Source organism: Aulostomus chinensis, chromosome 4 (genome assembly GCF_037954235.1).
Source record: "Aulostomus chinensis isolate RoL2024-O1b breed Wild chromosome 4, RoL_Achi_v1.0, whole genome shotgun sequence".
In the NCBI taxonomy this organism is placed as follows: domain Eukaryota; kingdom Metazoa; phylum Chordata; class Actinopteri; order Syngnathiformes; family Aulostomidae; genus Aulostomus; species Aulostomus chinensis.
This window is the reverse complement of record NC_141323.1, coordinates 25,187,319-25,202,452: the sequence shown is the minus strand read 5'-3', so window position 1 is coordinate 25,202,452 and position 15,134 is coordinate 25,187,319. Positions and strand designations below refer to the sequence as shown.

Sequence of the window (15,134 nt, the reverse complement as noted above, 5' to 3'; positions counted from 1 at the left end):
CATAGCTGGTAAAAGAATTGTCACAGTGATACTGGGACCCTGCAGTCCAGTCGTCATATCCAGGACCACACTGGACATGGCCGTCTTTGTTTGTTTTGTTGTTGTGCAATGTGAGAGAACATGACAGACCATTTTATAACAAAGACAGGCTGTGTGTGTGTGTGTGTGTGTGTGTGTGTGTGTAACCATGTTAAATTCTTTTAAATAAATATGTTTCAACCTGCTATTATTTGTATGCTGTATGATTTCTGCAACCCAAGACTAACTAAGGTGGACATACTGCAACCTAAAGTATGGTAATGAGGAGAATGATGAAAAATCCACAAGGTGATCAGAAAATAATAAATGTATTCAGGAAAAAAAAAACCCATCTCTGAACATGTATAATTGAAATATGTCAGTGGGACTGGCAGAATCTGGCTTTACCACAAAGTGTCTCATCAAGAGATCTGTCACATGCATCTGCTGTGGAGGGTCAATCTGTCCGTCCACATTCAGATCAATGATGCAACAACTCTGCTATGATCAAACTACTCAGGATGAAACAGACCAATGTTGACATCAAGTAGCAACTCAGCAGCTGATCAACAGAGTCCTAAGAACCAGTAGAGCCTGTTCATCGTCCCTGGGTGGGCTCGAACCACCAGCCTCTCGGTTAACAGCCGAGCGCGCTGACCGATTGCGCCACAGAGACTCTGAGTCTCCTGCTTTTCATGAAGAGTTTTCAGGCTAAATTTCAGAGTGTGCGGTCCACACGGCACATTTGAGGGAACATGAAGGACAGATGAGAGTCTGACTGTCATGGTGAAAGCCTTCAGCACTAGAACTGAAACAGCCCCCACCATCTTAACCACCCCAGACCAAACATCATCGTCCAGCCTCCAACCAGAGGTCCATCAGTTATCATGGGAGCCACATGTGGAGTCTGGATTCTTTTCTAGAATGAGACGGCAATGACAGTCCTGCCAAGTGACATCACTGACATGAATGGATGACTTCAGTCACGTGACTGGATGACTTCAGTCACGTGACTGGATGACTTCAGTCACGTGACTGGATGACTTCAGTCACGTGACTGAAGTGCTATGGTTCTTCTGATGAAGGGCGGCATGATGTTTGCTGTCTCAGGCTCCACCAAATGTCCTCTTGAGGACGCCACAATGTGGCCTCTTCAGTGCTCCATCTTCCCTGCATCGGAGACACAAGGGTTTCTCCTGGTGCCGACCCGATCATCCTTCTACCGAATGGTGCGGCGATGGATCCTAAGAGGACGCTGGGATCCTTCTTCTCGTCAGTGACACAGTTTTTCATGGAGGGAACAGCAGGAGCTTTTTAGTCATGTTTTGCTCGGTGTTTCCTGCTCAGAGCATCAGGATCTGTGACGCCATCTGGTGATAGTGGGTCATCATCTTGTTGTGTGATCGTGGATTCATTCATCTGCTATTTCAACACATTCAAGTTCATTGTCCCTACATGTCAAAACACATTTGGTGTGGAGTTTTACTTTCTGGCCTCAATCATAATGTGTGCATTTATTCTTCATGAACATTTCTCAGCTTTGTAAGTTTATGATATTTTTTCTTCCTCTGTTTTCTATTCCATTGTTGTTGATGATTCTATTGCAGGTTTGAGTTCCCTGTCGACTGAAGCAGAAACAGGAACAAAAAGCTGGAGGTGGTCAGAGCTCCAAGTTGGGACGCTGATATTAAAGTAGGAGATGAACACATCCAGGTTAGCCATCACTCTCAGAACCTGCGACTTTACCTCTTCAGAATGTAGCAGCATAGCATAGCTTCATCTCACCAGTTAGTGGCCCACTTTGATGTCTGGGATATGAGGTTAAAGGTTCTTTACAGCTCTGAATGAAGGGTTTATAAAGTGTTAACAATGCCATAAATAACACAAGCATTCAGTAATCCTTGATAAAGGGAGACTCACCATCAAGTTGGACAAGTTGAAGAACAAAAGGACTTCTCCACTATCACATTTATCCTCACTGGTCCATACTTGGGGACCTCTGTACTAAATGGAGAGTTGAGGAAATGGGCTTGTTGTGGCCCTGCGGTCCACAGACCTCCTGTACAGTCACCAAGAACTGGCAGACACAATCGTGATGGAACCAATTATTTTAAAATGACAGTAACAAGTAAGAAATAAGGCATTACAGCTTTGAAGGAACTTGTCCAGCACTGGTTTGTGAGTGGGTGTTGTCCTGTATTGGCAGGAAAAACTCCTTGAAATGTCATGCAAGTTTTTTCTTCAAAAGAAATGTGAAAAACATTCAGTAACATCCAGGACCAAAGACAAGAGAGGGCAACGCTCCAGGAGTCTTTGATCTCTGAATTCTGTCTTTGATCTCTGAATTCTGTGCATTGATCTCTGAATTCTGTGCATTGATCTCCTGCTTCAGTCTTTGATCTCTGACTGATCCTAAACTAATCAAAGGATCACATCAGCATATTGGTCCAGTCTACAGATGGTGATTTTACCAAGTGCACTGCAGCAGTCCTTGTTGCTGTCTGCTGTTGTGTCACAGCAAAGTAAGGAAACAGCCTGACGGTCCTCAGGAGGAAATTCAACAACCTCCAAAGATGGAGGTGAATCTAGACCTGCTCGTGTTTACTGTCCTTGATGAACTTGGGCGGTACTCTGGTGCAGGGATGAGCTCATTGAGATGATCTGGGATCAGTCCTGATGTCAAATGGACAAAATGTTTTTTAAATCTCTAATGACTTGTTTTAACTGAACCTACTGGATCCTGTGGTGCCTGATGAGGAGACAACTTGGGTACAAAGTTGAAGAGGAGGGTTTTTGGAGGGGAGATGATTTTTTTCCAGTGTTGTAAATCAAAATAACTACAACGACATGATAGAATTTCTCAAAATGTCCTGACTAAGATGGATTCCAAACCAAATCAGCTGTCACAAGGGAAAGTCTGCATGTAACACACACACACACACACACACACACACACACACACACACACACACACACACACACACACACACTGACATTCCCAGGGACTAAACCAAACCAATTCCTACTTAACCCTAAGCTCCACCTCAGTTCCAGATGAAACTGGTTGAACATGGAACCGTCCCACTTGGAACATTTCCATCACCTTCACCACCACTGGAGTATCGACAAAGATTTTGGTCAACACCAGAATGGTTGAGACAAGACAACATGCTACCAATCCTCTCTCTCTCCCTCATCATCAGCTGCTCCAGCCCTTGAAAGAAAACCTTTGACACATGGACCTACAGTAGGAGCAGATGTTGTCTCCTCTGGAACAGCAGTTTAACATTGTTGGCAGGACTCGAACCTGCATGGGGAGACCCCAATGGATTTCTAGTCCATCGCCTTAACCACTCGGCCACAACAACTACACTCCCATGAACATGAGTAGAGGATTGATATTCAACAATTTATCTTCATTGACGCACAGTAGATTTTTTTTATATTCTCACACACACAAACTATTTGTGTGTGTGTGTGTGTGTGTGTGTGTGTGTGTGTCAGTGGTTTTGACTGAGTAATGAAGAGGAGGATTTCTCCATTTTTGTCGTCACTCTGCAACCAATTTTCAGTTTATCTCATAAGAATGAACAAACTTTGACATATTTCTTTCTTTTGTGTGTCAACAACTTTGGTCTTGAAAGCTCCTGACAAACACACCACATGTCACACACTCTACACTTTTAATCTGTTGAGAATGTAGACAAATTTATATATATTTGCTTAAACTGTAGTTAAATTTATACATACATTCACTTAAAATAGAGTGTAGGACACACAAGGCAGTTGTAATAAAGATGTTTCTGTGGCAGTTCCCAAAGAGGTAGGAAAGGTTCCAACACTGTATTTAGTTCATCAATGTACTTCTTTAGTGTTAGTAGCGGTACCGGGATCTCCTGCTTATGCATCCCAGGCAGAATCGATGACTTAGCTACAAGTCACCTTATTTGACCTCGTGAACATCTGGAAGTAGTAAAAGGTGTTTTACAGAGGGGTCCCACAAATCTCCAAAGCACCAGGATTATTTGGTGCCATTGTGACTCTAGGAAGGAACTTATAAATACTGGAGACAACACAGATCGACATTCCAAGATATAAGACAACAGAAAAACACTTCCTATCAGCAGTGAAGCACAGACCAGACTGTTTAGAGTGGACAGGTGAAAAGGTCACAACAGGGAATAGCGGGAGTGTAGCTCATGCTAGCATCACTCCCTCAAGCTAATTAAGTCAGAACAGAGTCCACAAGAATTTCCATGGTGGGATGAGGCCGTGAAAGATAAGAGCATGGCCGTAAATCGGAAAGAGGTTTTAATCTTCACAGCTGCAACAACAAGGCCACGATGGACCAGAAGGGACTGGCATGGGGTCAGACAGAAGATCCTGCAACACACATGAAGATCAAAAATACACACTTGCACGCAGAAGCGATCACATAAGCGCCTCCCCTGTAACACATAAAAACTGGAGAAGGTAGTTAGATCGTTGGACTTCTTGCCCCAACGCCAGGGACGACGCATCTGCGTATGCTGACTCCAGCATAGGGGAAGACGATCTCCAGAGCTCTGTATTCTTTCCTGTTAATCTGAATAAATTCTTTTGAACCAACTGGAAGGTGTCCTCTCCGGATTTTGAACAGCGCAATACATATACTCTGTGGGTCCTTCTGATTGATTGATGATGACTTGTTGAAAAATTCCTACAAGAACATGAAACGTGCGGCCCCAGTGACCCTGCATGACATTTTTGTCCAATTTAAATTTTGATTCATGACCCAGAACCACTCAAAACCCCAGAAAAATAAAGGTTTTGGTGCATTAAAGTCATAAATAGTAATGTTTCAAGGGGGCTGCATGCACAGCAAATTTCTGAGTGAAAAAATCTGGAGTTTGACACAAAGCAGTGAAGGAGTAAAAATTTTGGAGTTTATTCCCACATTGAGACTCCAGCTCGTGTTAACTGATACTCTTAAGCAGTGTGGGAAAAGTCGTACATTCACTGGGTGTTCAGGGCAGTGAATCACCTCCACCCCAGAGTTCATTCAACGTTTCTCTCGCTCCTACTTATACAGAGACAGGTACGTGAGCAGTTGTACCTCTTAAACCGTTCTTAATGTTGATATGTTTCGATTTATGTACTATCAAACTGAATACTGGCCAGGACTAAGTGACTTGTAAGGAAGAACTTCAATTTTCCAACTCTTGCAGAACGTCATCAGTGAGGCAACTGGGTAAGCGAGCTTCTTCCAGTCGTGCTCATATTTCACGTATTAAATGAACACTGGCTCTTGTCATTCCGTCTGGTGTCGTTAAAAAGTAGTTTTGCTAGCTTCACGTTCGGTTGTTTATTTTTTATTTCCTGCGCGTGTCGTTTTTAGACGAACTTCTGTCACAACATCGGACTGGACACGCCGCGGCTCGAAGGCTGCGTGACAGGACACCGGGGCCTTCACGAGAGGAACCTGACAGGTAACATTAACGCTTCACATTTACCACGAAAAGCTTTGACAAGCAACGCGACCGTGACGTACTGTAATTGTGAATCAAATGGTGAAAACACGGTCGGCTAGTCGTGCTAAATAATGTGATTAAATGCAGACTAAGCTAATGGAGAACACCAGTGGTAAGAGTGTGAAGGATCCTCCTCCTCCAGTCTAACAGATACACTGTCCATCACAAGCTTAAGCAGCCCAAGAAGCGACACAAGTGATGCTGGATATCAACTTGCTCACCCTGATATGGACAGCACCCGTGCAAGAAGTGTAAGTGTAGTGATTCACATACTTGACAGTTTGCTAGTTGGTTAGCGTAATTTAGGATGCAGATTAAACTCAGGGGCTACAGATCTTGAAAGCCTCATCCTAAATGATATTTTTTTGTGACAGATTGATGTTTCCTGAAGAAATGATCGGTACTTTTGGTCGCTAATTCTTATGATCTTTTTAAAAATCTATTCCAATTAGGTGGTGGAGCAGATTCCGAGCTCAAAGCCAGCAGGGATGACCGTGATTAAGGAGTATGAAGACACGGGGAGTTTGAAAGATTCAACTCGCCCATTAATGGTGAACATCATTGTGGCTCACATGCGTGAAAAGGAAGGGTAAGAAGCGTGATGCTGGTACCTAAATGTTCTTTTTTTCAATTCTACAATTCTACAATTTCATTTAGCAGAAGCTTTTGTCCAACGCGACATACAACACAAGCAAGAATTTCGACCTAATTCAGGAAAAGTCCATAGGAAGCGCTTCAGTGCTTCAGTTGTGATTTGGTCACAGGTACTGCCATCTAGTGGCAGAAGAAGTGTCGCCCCCCCCCCCCCCCCTCCCTTTTCAGTGAAGGAAAGAATCTTTTCACAAACAATATTTATGTATTTTAGGAGAGCAGTAGCCAAAACAACCAAGGAGTTTCATGCTCTTGGGATTGTGTCACTCTTCCCATCTTTGAAGGATCCATACTCAAAAAAGGGATATGTGAGTTTGCATTGTAAATACAGTGTGAAATCCTGATCTTTTTCAGAATTTTACCATTTGCTTTCCTTTGAAACTTTAAAATGTCAGAACTCTAACCACAGATATTATTATTTCAGGAACATTTCTATGACATCCAGAGCAACACAGGTTTCCTTGAGTGGAGGGTGAAGACAGTTCAACATCAGTCTAAAACTGCATCAACTTCCCACAACAAAGTGATGCGTAAAGGAGGTCCCACATCGTCAAGGACAGTTGGTCCCATTGATGACCAGCAATCAGGAGATGGCTGCACGGAAGCAATGTCTCATCTTCACCACACAACTGACTGTGACTTAGTCTTCCAGAAGATGAGAGAAACATTCCTCTATCGCCAACAGATGATCCATGATCCACAGCAGTCAGCAGACATTCTCCAAATGTTCCCTCGTTTCTTGGACACTAAAGGACTGGTAGGAAACAAATACGATTTGAATAATATTTCTTAAAATAAATTTGATTCAATTGATATGACTGTAATGGTTGTTCCCTCCGCTTTACATTAGATTTTGCAGGATTTCTTGCTGATGTTTGGATGAGAGATTTCATCCAGGTTCCTGGAAAAGTGGACCACCTGCTTTAAAGACAAGATCATCCGAGAGGCCAGGAGCCTGAGACAGACACCTCTTCTGAAAAAACACCTCAACTCTGCCCTAAATGAAGAGTCTGACACTGCTGATGATGAGCCAGGTCGTATGTTGTTAAGGGTTTGTTTGCGATATCATAAGTTAGCATACATTTTTAAGCAAATGGGAGTATATCTGATTATTACTGCCGCCTGTTTTTCTTTTAAAATGTAGAGAAAGATATTCTTAGGTAAAATATATGTTGATTTTTGTCTGCAGAGTGGGACAGTGACATGGCCTCCCTTCTTGTCTTGCTGCATCTGCTTACACCTCAACCAGCTGGACGTAAGCGGCCAAAAAAGATCAGTGTTGCAGAGGCTGCAGATCATTTAGTTCTATTTCAGAAGGTTTGTAAAAGCCACGTGATCTTTTCCAGTATTTTGTAACATTTTTTTCTAGTTAACTGCTTATGTGACAGTGCTTCTCATTGTGTTTCAGGCGTGCCAGAGCTTGGAGGGCCACCTTACCACAGAGCGAAACCCCCAGCCATATCTTTTGGCCAGAGGAACCTCACGAGCACAGGTTTTCAGCTTCTACATAGTCTTGGATGGAAAGCTTCTTCCATGTCAGTCAAGTACATCTTTGGGTGCATTTGATGAGCCGTTCAAGTCTCATTTTGTTTTCAGTCTGAAATATGATGATGCTCTCTCCAGCCTGTACACATTTTTGCAGACTACACTGTACAACATTGACATTGACACAACAGAAGAAACTCCAAGAGTCAAAGAGTTAAGAGCAAAGTTGTTGAACAAGCAGTCGCTAAAATGCTGAGATGTTTCCTCTGTGCGTCATCCTTTGGTCCAGCTCTGCTCTTGCTCAGGCACCTCAAACTAATTCATGGAATGTATCCAGGGAAAAATTTAAGATGAAAATGTGGTCAAATAGGATGCTGCTTGCAGTTCTCAAGTTATTCTGGATTTAGAAGGCACCTCATTAAGATACATGCACCATTTGACAGTCCATGTCTGACAGATCAGACCCCTGTCAGCCATGACACTGAAGAGCACGATAATTTGAAGTGCTTCAATGATGAAACCCCCTCTGCTTCATCACAACACCAAAATATTGAAGAAAGCTCTTCATTGCCACTAAGCAGCAAGGACATGTGTGCATCAATTATTGCCAAACTTTTAGGAAGTGGTGTACCAAATACTGCCGTACTTTCTACCATTGAGAACTTGCCGGAATTTGTTGGAGACTTGCAAACTAATATACAGGAACAAGTGCTGAACTTAATACCAGCCACCAATCCCGCCAGATCGGCCATTGAAGAGTTGTTTAAACACACAGACAATCCTTTCAGCCATTTAAATTCAAATAGCAAGTTGGAAAAATATTTCACAGAAAAATGGGATATCATGCAAGCAGTTGAAAAGCGCCTAGGTGTAAGATTTGATACCAGACGAAACACCAAAACTGGAAACTAGGAGCAAGTTCCAATCATTGACAAATTGATCTGTATTCAATAGTTAAAACACTGCAGTTCATTTTCACAAATGAAAGTATTTGTGAATTGATGCAAAAATCTACTAGCTGTGACAAATATGAGGACTTGTGTGATGGAAGCTACTTCACAAATCATCCCCTGTTTTCAAGTGAAAAGTTTGCTCTCCAGTTGTACTTTGATGAATTGGAGTGCGCAAATCCGCCAGGTTCAAAAAAAGGTATCCATAAAGTTGGCTGTCTTTACTTCATTTTAAGGAATCTTCCACCCAGGGTGAATTCAGCCTTGATGAACATTCATCTGGTATCATTGTTCCATGCACAAGATGCTAAGAAATATGGTATTGATGAAATATTGAAACCCTTAGTAAGAGACCTGAAAATATTAGAAGCAGCTGGAGTTGCTGTTCCATTTTCTGAAGTCTGTGTTCGTGGCACTCTTGCACAAATGACTGGTGATAACGTGGGTATGCACAGCATTCTTGGATTCATGGAGTCATTTAGTGCAAATCATTTCTGTGGATTTGTCAAAAGTCAGTTTTCTCAGAAGATGACCCGTGTTTGACTTTAAGATCTGCAGTTTTGAATGACCAACATTTTACTGCTCTGGAAAATGATCCAACAATAACCTCCTTATTTGGCATTAAGCGGAACAGCATTCTGAACACTTTGCAGTATTTCAGAAAATTATGCTGTTGACATCATGCATGACATTTTGGAGGGGGTTGGTCAATATGAGGCCAGGTTACTTTTTGAATACCTGATGAAACATTTCATCACTAAAGAAAGCCTGTTGAAGAGGATCTATGCTTTCAAGTATGGCTATTTGGAAAAGAAAAACAAGCCAACCAATGTTAAGCTTGACTGTGTGGGACATGGACTCGGGTTAAACACATCCCAAACTCTGTGTTTGATCACAAACATACCCTTAATATTTGGTGACCTGGTACCAGAGGATGATTTGCACTGGCATTTGATGCTTTTGTTGCTGAACATTATTGACGTTGTGTTTTCATACTCGATCACTGAAGGGATGACTGTGTATCTAAAGCATCTTATTATCGAACATCACCAACTCTTCAGAGAACTTTACTCATCAAAAACCTTGATCCCAAAACACCATTTCATGGTCCGCTGTCCTCGGTGCTTCTGAAAAATAGGACCACTTATTCATATCTGGACAATGAGATTCAAAGCTAAACATACATTTTTCAAGGACTGTGATAAGAACTTCAAGAATTTGACTGTCTCACTTGCAAGAAAACATCAGTTTGCTGTAGCCTATCATTGGGAATGCTTGGCCTTAAAAGCAGTCAAGTCTGGTCCAATCAAAATGTGTTTACTTGAAACATCAAGATGTATCTGCATACCTTCACACTGACCCACAGTCCATTGTCAACCTGACAAACTGGGTAAAGTGTGATGGAGTTGAATATCATGTTGGCCTTTTTGTTTGCATAGGCACTGATGAAAACACGCCTTTGTTCAGCAAAATAACCACTATTATCTTGCATAAAGGTGAAGTGTTTTTTGTTCTGATGGAACATGAAACTTGTTTCCATGACCATTTTCTTGCTTTCCAAGTAAATGAAATCAACCCAAATAAGATTCTGGTTCTGGAAAGAAGGGCCTGAAGACACTTCAAAGCTTTTGATGCCCAAATGTCCTGTGGGTGTGATTCATGTTTTTATGTTGTGTCAGAGAGTTGTATTATTTGAAGTGTCAAAATGTTTGATAAAGGAAACTGAGTGGAATTGATCTTGACTTGTATGTACACGTGTTGAGCTTAATGATGAGTTGAACTGTTTACATTATGTCTGCAATCCTGCATTACAAGGAAGTCACATTTGTTAAATGTGTTCAATATGTCAAGGTTTTTGACAAAGTTTGCACTGGATGGATTTTCTCCAAAGAATTTGTAGAAATCTAGTTGAGATTATTTGTTGAAAAATTGAAATATGTTTTTGTATAACATTTTGTTTTTTATTTGACTTACATTTTATAACACCGTTTTGCAACTGTTAAGCTGCCATTATAAGTGTCTTTTGATTTGAGGTTTTACCTTATTTTCTACTTGAAGAACGATGTTGTTGAACAAAGCTCATTGTTAGATAAATGATTTTACCAAAATATAACTTGGTTCACAAGTATGTATTCATGCAGCGAAGTGTTGCTGACCTAATGTCTCAATGTTTTAAATAAAGAGAGGCATTAAAGTAATTTATTTGGTGTATTTCATATTTATTTTACCTAAAAAAAACATTTTAGTGTCTTGAAATATTAACTCCATGAGTGTAAAATACAACACATATTAATAGTTGACTGTTAACACTGAAAAAGAGTTAACATAAATTAAACTAAATATAAGAGTTAATTGTACTTTGAATGGGAGTTGTTTTTTAACACCTGTACATGTTCAGTTTTAACTCCTGATAGGAGTTAAAAGATCAACTCTCAGAAAAGAGTTACTTTAACACAGCCCAAGAGTTTATTCGCTGGTCTCACATGTACACTCAGATTGAGTTGATTTTAACTCACAGAGAGTTTATTCCCGAATCCTGAATTTGCTGTGAGAGCAGCCACCAAAATCTTACTACAAATGTTAGATCAAAGTCTACTGAAGAATTGTTGTTTTTTTAATGTATTTTCTTTAATTCACATTTTGTCCATAAACTTCATAATCAGAGTCGCCATCTCATCACATGACTAAAGTTTGGGTTCTGTATTGGTGGTAAAATATCCTTCCATGCCCCTCACTAGTTTGCACAAAGAAAAGCATATTTTACTGGTTTCAAATCTCTTAGTGTGTTCTCTCTCTTAAACCAGCTGTGGCAGCTTTCATTGTGTGATTGATTTTAAAATATAAAGATGGAACAGAACCATTGGAATAAGATGTCAGGACATTTGAAGGAATGTAAATCTCCTGTTGAAATGTTGCAGTGTGCAGCTGAGGCTCTCTGGCAGTGGCACAAGGAGCCACAATGGCAGAACCTGGACCCTCCTGGAGGAGAACCACAGGTATTTTTTCTTGATGCAGCTCATTTTCAGCTCTTAACAAAAACTCAGGAGTGATTCAGGAGAAGAGTTTCAGAAAAGCTGAGGTTGAAGGACTTCAATTTTAAAATTTCCCCTGGAACCAGACAACCTTGGAAGGTAAAACCTCCAATCATAGCCACTCAGATGCAGCAGCAGAAAGAAGCTGTCATCCACCCTGACAGTCAGAGCATCAAGTCAAGAAAACATCAACCATCTTGTAGTTCCAAACCTTCACCTGTCAGATTCAGCTACTTCTTATTGTGGGACTTTAAATTTGAACACAATGGAATTTGGAGAAGGAGTTTTCCTTCAAGTCCAAACATCATCGTCCAGCCTCCAACCAGAGGTCTATGACTATGATTTGAGGTTTTACCTCCCAAGGTTGTCTGGTTCCAGGTGAATTTTAAAATTCCAGTCTCCAACCTTGGCTGTTCTGAAACTCTTCTCCTGAATCACTCCTGAGCTGCAGTAAGAAAAAATACCAGTGCCCAACCAGATCAACTTCATGGTAAATGGACTCAATTTTATTTTTCTACCTTATCTGCACTCAAAGCGCTTTACCGTGTAATCTCATTCACACAGGCCTCAAATGCTAATCTTTTGTTATGTTAGTTGATTTTGTTTTGTTCGTTTACACATCGTCACTTTTTATATGACGTCAATAAAAATGTGTCAACATTGTATGATGTACAATCTACTAAGTGGGTATCAAGTGATGTTAAAACAACATTTTTTAGGGGTTTAAATCAGTACTTGAAGTAGCCACTGAATTCATATTTACTTCATCGCTTAAGTATCTTTAAAAAAATAAAATCAAATTGAGGTACAATCATTGCCCAGCAAAATACAGCTTACCTTTTGAAAGGTGTTTTTATGTTTCATTTTAACTTCTCCCCAGTCCACTCCTCCCCCGTTGGATGGCACCAGAATGAAAATCAGATTTTATTCCTATTAATATCTACAAGTGTAAGCTACAACCTCTTACAGCTAAATGTTAAATCAATGGAAAAGTACATTCAAACTTCTGCCTTGACTCAGGTAGCTCCTTTCTCTCATGCCGATTCTCTCTCCTTCGCTGCTGCAGTGGTGCTCCAACTCCACTGTCATGAAATAACTTATTATTTTGTTTGTGGTTGTCATGGTGACTCGTGGTATCGGGGCTCCATTGATGATGGCGTTTTGTCGTGGTTGTGCACGTGTGCAACTCAGGGTGAACGTACTCACAGTTGATTGAAGCAACTCAGATCAGCTGTTCTGGAACCGGATACTCAGAGTTTCCCATCTCAGAGTGTCAACTCAGGAGTGATTGAGGAGAAGAGTTTCAGAACAGCCACAGTTGGGGGACTTCCATCCAGCCATCCATTTTCTTTACCTGTAAGGGAGTGGAAACAGTTCTTCTATAATAACAAAAATAAGCAGCATGTCGTGGTGGAAAATGGTGGATGAGAGGAATCAGAGGACTGAGTCTCAGGTGCCAGATGGGGGATCTCTTTATTCTTAGCGACGATCCCTCCTAGCAGTGCAGTTAAAGATGTCCTCCCACTGATACAGAATATGACATACCTTTTTATACTGTATTCAGGCTGTGTGTGTGTGTGTGTGTGTTTGTGTGATGTGATGGCCTTCACACTATCTTCAAGGACCAGAAAGGAATGGGACATTCCCCAATTACACTTATCTTGGACCTTGGCTGCCTGTGTGTGGCGTCTCTTTACCATGTGTATGTGTGGTGTACTTGCTTTCCCAGATGACTGCCATCTTTGTTATGTGGGCTGACATGTTGAAGTGTCAGCACAGGTCATAGCGATGAGACTTAACTCTCATTCTCCCACAAGTATTATTTCCACCTCATACTCCTGCATATATTCAAGTGAACAGGGAACACAAATTTATGCACAACTTCTCCTGTGTGTTCATCCACAGTCACTAAACAACAACCAAACCAAACAAAAGGGGGTTTGCTCGCATGGCGATCAGCTGTAGTTCACCATCTTATCCAGGTCACATGACTCAGGAGTAGCATGGCCGTCTGGCAACCAAAGGGTGGCTGGTTTGATCCTCATTTCCCCCGGTGACCATGTCAAAGTGTCCTTGAGTAAGAGACTGAACCCCTAATTGAGCATCAAAAGCAGCTCAGACCTGCTGCAGCTCAGCAGACCTCAGCCATTTTTAGGATGTCTCAATGATTCTCCTTCACGTGATTTTCATTCAGAAACAATAGAATTGTCAAATACCACAACAGTTTTCAGCTTGCTGGTAAACAGTACTTCAACTTCCATTCCACTGTGTAATGGCAGTGACTGATGTGTACTATATGCAGTACTAATCAAGTACAGCCCTGACTGATACTTTATCTCCAATGCTAGGAAGGATAAGAATGTTGAAATGGACCAAGCAGGAATAGAATCTCAAGTCATGTCTACTTTACTGAGCAGCACTCAGTTAATTTCAGGAAACACAAGACATTTTGACCACATGTCAATGAAGTAGTCAGCATCAGATACCATCAGATACCACCAGATACCATCAGATACCACCAGATACCACCAGATACCATCAGATACCATCAGATACCATCAGATACCATCAGATACCATCAGATACCACCAGATACCACCAGATACCATCAGATACCATCAGATACCATCAGATACCATCAGCTTATCAGCTCAGTGTGCATGAGGTCATGGTTGCTCATTGAAGAACCAGGGCTGCTCTCTCCACCAATCCACTGCCAACAAGCCAGACAAGTGGGACTGGAAACTGTTCTGCTCCGCAAGTTCATCTGGCATCATCATGACCTGCTCCTCTATCAGGGGCATCCACATTCTTCAATGTTGCCCTGAGTCAGCAGGAGCAGACGCTACCTTTAGGGGCCGAAGTGTTCACACGTAGAACCAGAACACAGCTACAGCTTTCTGTCATTTTCTGTCTCAAATACTTCACAAGTTTCAACTTGGTCCAAAACCTGCTCACCTCTCTGGGTGTCAAGTGTGTCTGCACCGTCTGACCAAACTTCATCAAATGTGTGAGTGTTATTTCCTCAAATCAACTCTGGGCAGTGTTGATTGCAAGAAGAAAAAAAAGTAGAAAAAAGTTCTGTCAAGTCACGTTAGAACCAAGCTCTGGACCAAAGTCTGGTGCTTTTTCAATTTTCAGTCAGTGAGTAATGTTCTATTCATTTATGTAACTCTATCTCACATTGATACAGAGAGTTGTTTTTAATCTTTTAAATCATGTGACCATCATTATAACAGCTGTTGTCCTTGTTTTATCTGAAAACAAATTTATTCCTGATGAATTCCCACTGACTGTAGCAGAGACTTGTCCTCATCTTTTCTTTCATGCTCTGTGTCCTGTATATGGTTAGAATGATGCCCACATTTAAGGTGAATGACAGTTTCAGACATTGTTCTATTTTAAGCATTTAACGTTCAATCTTGTGCCAGTTTGACAATGACTTGGATTCATAGGATGGGACACAAATTCAAAAATAGTAAACCTTC

At 41.2% G+C, this 15,134-nt stretch overlaps 2 non-coding genes across 2 annotated transcripts; both read right to left on the bottom strand.

Annotated features, from left to right (window-relative positions):
• Window positions 1–620: 620 nt before the first annotated feature.
• Window positions 621–694, bottom strand: trnan-guu (transfer RNA asparagine (anticodon GUU)). The gene has a single exon. It is a non-coding gene; the product is annotated as a tRNA-Asn (tRNA).
• Window positions 695–3,304: 2,610 nt separating this feature from the next.
• trnas-aga (transfer RNA serine (anticodon AGA)) lies at window positions 3,305–3,386 on the bottom strand. The gene has a single exon. It is a non-coding gene; the product is annotated as a tRNA-Ser (tRNA).
• Window positions 3,387–15,134: the final 11,748 nt, after the last annotated feature.